This window comes from Mus caroli, chromosome 9, assembly GCF_900094665.2.
Source record: "Mus caroli chromosome 9, CAROLI_EIJ_v1.1, whole genome shotgun sequence".
NCBI classification, from domain to species: Eukaryota; Metazoa; Chordata; class Mammalia; order Rodentia; family Muridae; genus Mus; species Mus caroli.
In genome coordinates, this window is record NC_034578.1 from 38,606,965 (window position 1) to 38,614,358 (window position 7,394).

Consider the following 7,394-nt stretch of genomic DNA (forward strand, 5'->3'; position numbering starts at 1 on the left):
TCTTTATCTGTGTGTGTGTGTGTGTGTGAAACTCAGTCCATAACAATGGGTTATGGACTTCTCCATGACTTGAGAGAACCAGGAAAAAGGTTTAAGCCTGTATCTCACATCCTAGTGCCAATGGGACTACAAGAGAATTAGAAATACCTCCTCTTTCTCCTCTAGAGAGAAGTGTTCTGAAAGCCTGGGGATGTAGCATGCCTACATAGTATGCAGGAAGGTATGGATTCAATCTCCAGTACCACATAAAACAAATGTTGCTCGGGGCTACCAATTCAGTTATCTCAGAACTGTGGAATGTGTAGCTTTTGGAGCCAAGGGAAATGACCCCTCTCTGTTTTTATTTTAATCACCAGATCTTAATTCCAATCCTCAAATTGAGTGCACCTCAGGACCAATCATACATCTTCCATTAGCTTAAATCATTTGAATTCTCATTTTTATAAATAGAAATGTGTCAAATGTTGGCAATTTCACATGATTTGATCCATACATTTCATAGATGTGGCTGAAAAGATTTATACTTACCTTTCATTCTTCAAGGTGGTCTCATGATTTCAAAATTTCTACTACCCAATTCCCGTCCTCAGTTACTACTGATACAGGGTACATCCGACTGACCAGATTCACCCTACCATGCCAGTAAATACCCCATGTGTTTGGACTCAAGAAAAAAAGACTTGAGAGCCTGGGTTCAAATTATTTAATCTCTCTATTAGTTAGTAGGCATTTGAGTAATTAGTCTCCTTTTATATCAAAACCCTCATTTGTTAATTAGTAACAAAATATAAGATTATTTTAAGGACTAAAGCACGTGCTATAGACATTTGTAACTGTACACACACACACATACACACCCCTCATGCTACCAGCACAGTAGATGTTCACTGAATGGTATTTCCCTCCCCTCCAGCACTTTCCTTATATCCCCTAATAATTCCAGCAACAGCTGAGGGACAAGCCCAAATAATGAGTCAACCTGTGGGCTTGATGAAGGTAGCTAGAAACAAACAATAGTGGGACCAAAAAAAAGAGATAGCTTTGCACATAGTTTATTCTTTTATATTACAGAACAGAACCCATAAGCCTTAAACTCAGTTACTAGAAAGCTATGTTATTATGTTGTCTTCTCATCTTAAGATAACTAAGCACCATTTGAATTCTATACATGATATGCTTGTGTTTACATCAAATATCATTTTCCAACACAGCAGTTCTAGCCTCTTTTCTGTAGGCAATATACATGACATTATCATAAATTAACATATATGGTACTCTGTGGAAGTGGGGGGAGCAGTCTGAGATTTCCTAGTTCCCCATAGGTCTTCCTCTCTCTTTCACTCTAGAAAGTCATGAGGAGAGGGATTGATAAAGGTGACTCTACAGTAATAACCTCCCAAACTCTGTCCCAATAACTATAGGTGGTAACAAACCAACAAGCCACTGTCATGACTGCACTGTACCTGAAATGTGTATATGGTGCAAAGCCTATGTAAAGACTCACTCTTCTAAGGCATGTGATGCCATGATCATTTGGAATGACTAGAAACCACGAAGCCATTAGGCAATTGATATCTAGAATGTTTATAGGCTCTACCATCTTAGTCATAGGCTTCTACTTGCTCTCACCCACAATGACATCTGAATTTTTTTTCCTGTATACTAATGCTGAACAAACAAATCCATTTCAACTGAAGTGTTTGGTACAACAGTACTCCTGCCTCTGTTCAAACCACTCCAGGCTTTCTGTCTCTCCACATCTCCTATGGGCATGATGGTGCTCTCAATATGATCAATTCTTCCTGAACACCAGAAGCATTCTTCCACATCTTTAGACTTGTGAGCATTCTAGTAGTCCCTCTCTTCTGCTCTGTAATTAGTCTCCTTTTATATAAAAACTGTGGTCAAAGCTATTTCTTATCAATTGTGAGAAGCATGGCTATGCAGATGCCACCAGGGCTCTCAGAAGCCTGCCACAGTTCCCAGCCCTGGAATACACATAGGGGTTATGAATTAAAACTCTTCAAGCCAAACCCAACTCTTTAAAACTGCAATTAGTTTACAGTTTGTGAATCATTCTGGGGTGGGATTCAGGACAGGTTCCCTCTCTCCTTGACAAAGATTTACTCCAGATAAGGACCAACAATAATTTGCAATTTGGTTGTGCTTATCGTTAATAAAAGGAGTACAAGGTTTGGTTCATTCTTAAGACACAGAAACTTAGAATGAGGGTGTGATGGAACCAAAAGGAACACTGAAGGAAATATGATCCTCTCTAGCTGTAAAGGCCAGCACTTGCCTCTCAGTTGGAAGAACAAGTTCACACACTTCAGCAGGCTGCATTGCATCTCCAGGATCTGGCCAGGCCCATGTGCCCTCAAGAATAGCATTTTCTTCTCTTCACTGTTATGATACGTATGCCTTTCTGATGAGGGCTTAGCAAGCATCAGAAACCCAGAAGATGAACAATGAATTCTGAAAAACGAGCAAACTGAACTCTACACGAAAGCTGCACACAAGCTCAGAGAGCAAAACCAAGAGCAGGGGAACTTGAGGTTTCAGTAACATGCAAAGAACTCATTGTTGTTCTGGTTGGTTTTCATCAACTCTGGAAGGCCTGGACTCACCTAGGGAGGGGGAACTTCAGTTGAAGAACTACCTCAATAAGATTGACCTGGGGGCAATGCCTGTGAGAGGTTGTTTTGATGGATGATTGCTATGTCAGAGCCAGCCCAGTATGGGCGGCATCATTCTCTAGGTGGGTGGGTCTATGCTATTTAATAAAGTTTGCTGAGCAGGGAACAATGAGCAAGCCTATAAACAGCATTTATCTTTGTTTTCTGCTTTCTGCTTGACTTTCTTCCATTGTGGACTGTGAAGTATAAGCTAAAATTAACCCTTTCCTTTCCTAAATTGCTTTGGGTCATGGTGTTTAGCACAGTAAAACATAAAGATAAAACATAAAGAGCATTCAAGGTGTCTTTTTCTGCCGCATGGAACTATAAGCTCCTTCCTGGAAGTCTGTTTATAAGCTGTGATCATGAAGTAATGCACTTCAGTCTCCCCCTTCACAGATGTACCAGGAATGATAGCTCTTTCTATGCACTCTTTTTTTAGGAAATCATAGGCATATTCTAAAATGGCTACATTTGCTCAATAAGCCTTTCTTGGAACTGAGGTCAGATTCAGTTTACAAAAAAGAGCAAATCTAATTTGTATTTCTGAAAAATCGTTCTCCCAATTTGATTGCCCACAAGATTCATAAAACATGGATAGCTTCTGGACAGCTTTTAGTAGCTCCCATTGAGACATCCATCCTCCAAGGATGGAAATGTGATGTCATTAAAGATGTTTAAGATACAGTACCAAGAGTACTGGTGTGTGTGTGTGTGTGTGTGTGTACTTCAAGTGTCATTTCATAAGCACTACCAACCTTGTTTGTTGAGATAGGGTCTCTTACTGGCCTGAGGTTCCCTTATCAGGTGATGCTGGCTGGCTAACAATCCTCAGGGATTCACCTATCTCTGTTTTCCCAGCATGGGAATTACAATTGTGTGCCATCATACCTGGCTTTCTCATATGGGTTCTGGGCATTGAACTTGTGAATTCTTGCTTACAAGGTAGGCCTTACCAACGGAGCTATCTCCCCAGCTTCCCAGTCATCATTCTAAAGAATAGTTTCAAAGATGCTTTGAGTGATTTTTTTTTTCAGGATCTTGAGTATAGTGTAAATCTATTAGGAAGATAGTAGTGAGAACAATCGAGTGCTTTAGAATGTTTCATTCTCACAGGCTACTTAACAGTAATGAGCAGGTACTATGAACACTAAAGAGTCTGTTAGGCAATGTTCACCTGTGTGTGTCCCTATTGAGTGCTTCTAAGAGCCTCATGTAAATAACATGAGCAGTAATAATTGACCCTTAATGAGTGGCTCCTACCAGTCAGGTACTCTGCCATGGGTTATTTTATTAAAATCTGTATTTTACAAACAACAACAACAACAAATTTAGAAAAGCTAAGAACCTTGCTAACTCCACAGTGATATTAAGAGAAGTGAGATTCATGAACACGTCTATCTGATTTGTTCTTAATTACTTGGCTTTAGGTGCTGTGGTATAAGCTACAGGCCCTTAACCACTGTGATATGATCTCCTAGTTTTAAAAAAGATCTATCATTTTTTTAATTATGTGTAGGTGTGTGTGTGTGTGTACATGTGGGTATGTGAACATTCATGGGGGTGTCCTCTGAGGACAGGGACTGTTGGATCTTCTGGGTAGGGCTATAATTATAGGCAGTTGTGAGCTGCTTGTAGGAATCAAATCTATACACACACACACACACACATACACACACACATATGTGTGTGTATATATATATGGGCATGCAGATATGTACGTACATATGATGTATATGTATATATGTGTGTGTGTATATATATATATATATATATATATATATATTTATTTATAGTAGGTCCCAACTCATATTTTCTTTCAATAAGAATATTGTCTAGTTCCATGCTCAGTAACACAGCTTGTAAACTATATTGGTGACAGTGACCCAACCAGGACAAAGGACAGTACCAGTCAGAAATATAGGACAAAGTTACTCAAGGCAGATCAGTTCCTCTACCTTCCCCCACCCAAAAGCCAGGTTCATGGGTGTGAGTCATAGGTGTCAGTAGAGGAATTATCTATCTGGTAGGCACCAGCCCAGGGGCAGCGTGAGACTTTGGAACTTGTTTGCTGTTCTTTAGTCCCAGGTAATCCCCTGCATCTGTGGCAGGCCTCAGTCACTCCACCCTAACATCCTGAATGGGCACATCCATCTCTATTCATCCTTCAGCCTCCCCATCACCCTCCCTCCCATGCATATTTATAAAGACCTCAAGAATCCTAGGATCCCATAAAAATGCAAAGTACAATTATTATTAATGATGATACAGTTAGCAAGGAAGACATTTGTTATTTCTACTCAATTGCTTTCCCCCGGGAGCAGAAGCCTTTTTTTTTTTTTTTTTTTTTTTTTTTTTGACGAGGTGTTAATGTGCAGTCAGGGCTACTTTGATTCTCAGTCATTCTCCAGGAGAAAGTTGGGCCGCAGACTAGGGCGGTGCCCTCCTCTTCCCTCTGCAGTAAGGCACTGGCTGAGCCCTGGTTGCTAGTGTAGATGAAACTGTGGATCTTTATTTGATTTCTGGTCTCAAGAAACACTGTCTTCGGATCACGGCGACTAGAGTTCCTTTCTCGTCGAGGTCGTAGTCACTAGTCTGTGCAGGCAGCCCGGGCTCATAGATCTAGTTCTAGTTCCCCACTTATCCNCCTGGAACTAAGTGATTTTTTTTTTTTTTTCAAGGCGAAGGGCGAACACATTTCCTTATGTAAGCAGTCCTGTCCTAATCACCATTGTTTCTCAGACTAGCGGCTGGCTGAGACTGGGAGCCCGTTTCCATTCATCGTTCGCAGCCTTCCATTGTAATTTCAGAGGAGTTTAAAGAAAAATACTGAACCAGTCTGGGATTTCCCTGTAATGACCTACTTCCTCTAACACACACCAGAACCGATTCAAATGTGAATTTCCACGAGGAAAGGACTCCACGAAAAATCTCCATTATCCTGTGTCCTTCAGAAAGTACCTTGCCTTTCTTTGGGCTCCCATCCCCCGCTCCCACCCTCCCTCCAGCCCCGCACCCTGCCTTTCCCTCCTTCTTAAGAAGACTTTCCCAGGTCCCTCTTGGCTGTGGTTGAACGACGTTGGCTGCAGTCCATGCCGCAACAAAGCCCTGGCATTCCAGCTGTCTGCGTCTAATCTCCAGTGTCAGCTCTCGTTAATGTGCGAGCGTGAAATCAGAGGGGGCAGAGCTGCACGGAATATTAAAACCATGATCAGAATTCCACTGAGATGCTGAGAGGCTGCGAGCACCATTAGAGGAGGCTGTCAAATCACGGCTTCGCATTAAATAAAAGATTTCTATCGGAGCAAAGTACAATCAGTGAATCGCTGAGCTAAATTAGCATTTTTTCAATTGGAGATCGAAGGTGATTTATTGTTCTACACGACATTAATGTAACTATGTGCTTGACCCGCTAAGGCAGCTAATTTTTCATTTAAATGGTTTCTTTCCTTCCCGGCGCAAAGGCTGCAATCATATTTCAGCTTTGCCGAGCGATCAGAAAAGTCCTGGAATGCTGCAGAAATGCTGTCCCTCCCCTCTCCTTCCTTCTCTTTTTCCAGCTCCAGAGCCTTCCTCCTCCCCTCCCCTTCCCTACTAACCTCATGGCTGGTGGTCAAGGTCACAGAGGAAGAGTAATCTCAAAGCCACCGACTTCAAAGCCTCCATCAAAGAAGCCCCCACGTAGCCATTGAATTAAAAGGGAGTGGGGGAGGGTGGGGTCCAGGCACTGGCCGTTCCTATCAACAAGAAAAGACCCTTTAACTGCCCTGCTGGTAGGGCCCAATCCGGGGCATCCTGGGTCCAGTCTCTCTGGCAGCCCTCTTACTGTGCCTCCCCCTCACATCCTCCTGAGCCCCCTCCCCGGCACACACATCGCCTCAAGATAATATACATTTCCAATTAGCAGAGCACATTCTAGCCATGTTCTCTTTGACTGCCCTAACTATCTTCCTTTTTGCTAAAAAGCAAAGCTGTCATTAATGCAATTCTGCAGCTCCATTAATCCGAGGTACAATGCCGCTTTTCTCTCTCGGGCTCCCCTGAACATAAAAACTACAGTTACTCAAGCACCCCTCTTCTATTTAGATTCCTCGCCCATTGTCATTCATTACATACCTGATGTAACACAGTAGCCGAAGCTCTTGAACACAGAGCAGGAGCGCGAGATTCCATTCATTTCCCAACGCCCTTGCTTTCAAAAGGCAGCTGGTATTTTTGTTGTGGTTGTTCTTAAGCACATGGATTTTAATCTCTGGGAATTAATGGATATATTTTAAGGTACGCTGGGGCCCCTCACATGTGATCAACTTGTTGGATTTAGAACAAGATGGGTGTCCTAGCTGAACCCCAGTAAATTACATTTTCACATTTCTCTGAATTGCTTCTTATGGAATTAGTTCATTGTGTTCCACATTGAGAAGAAGGGGAGGAGCCAGCAAGGGGTGGTGGGCAGTGGAGCTGACATCTGCCATGCCTTACCAATGTAGACATGATTTCTAAAACTAAACAGACATTGTACCAGTAGCTACTCTACATGTTTCCATTGTTTTCTTCCTATCCCAACGTCAATTTAGTGAGATTACAGATTGAACTATGTAGAGGAGGCATTAAAGTACCATCTATCCTTAGGATATGAGGCCAAGGACAGTCCCTGTTCCAGGGCTGACTATAGACAGATGAAGGAAGAGTGCCCTGCCTCCATCCAACCCCCACACAGCC

At 42.3% G+C, this 7,394-nt stretch overlaps 1 long non-coding RNA gene across 1 annotated transcript in view; it reads right to left on the reverse strand.

Moving 5' to 3' along the window:
* The window catches only part of LOC110300998, a 56,569-nt gene extending 49,503 nt beyond the window's left edge, over positions 1-7,066 (reverse strand). The window contains exons 1-2 of the long non-coding RNA XR_002378655.1: positions 6,792-7,066; positions 6,275-6,412 (exon numbers count right to left, since the gene is read on the reverse strand). This is a non-coding gene — a long non-coding RNA (uncharacterized LOC110300998). The remainder of the gene's footprint in view (positions 1-6,274; positions 6,413-6,791) is intronic.
* Between the last annotated feature and the right edge of the window lie 328 nt (positions 7,067-7,394).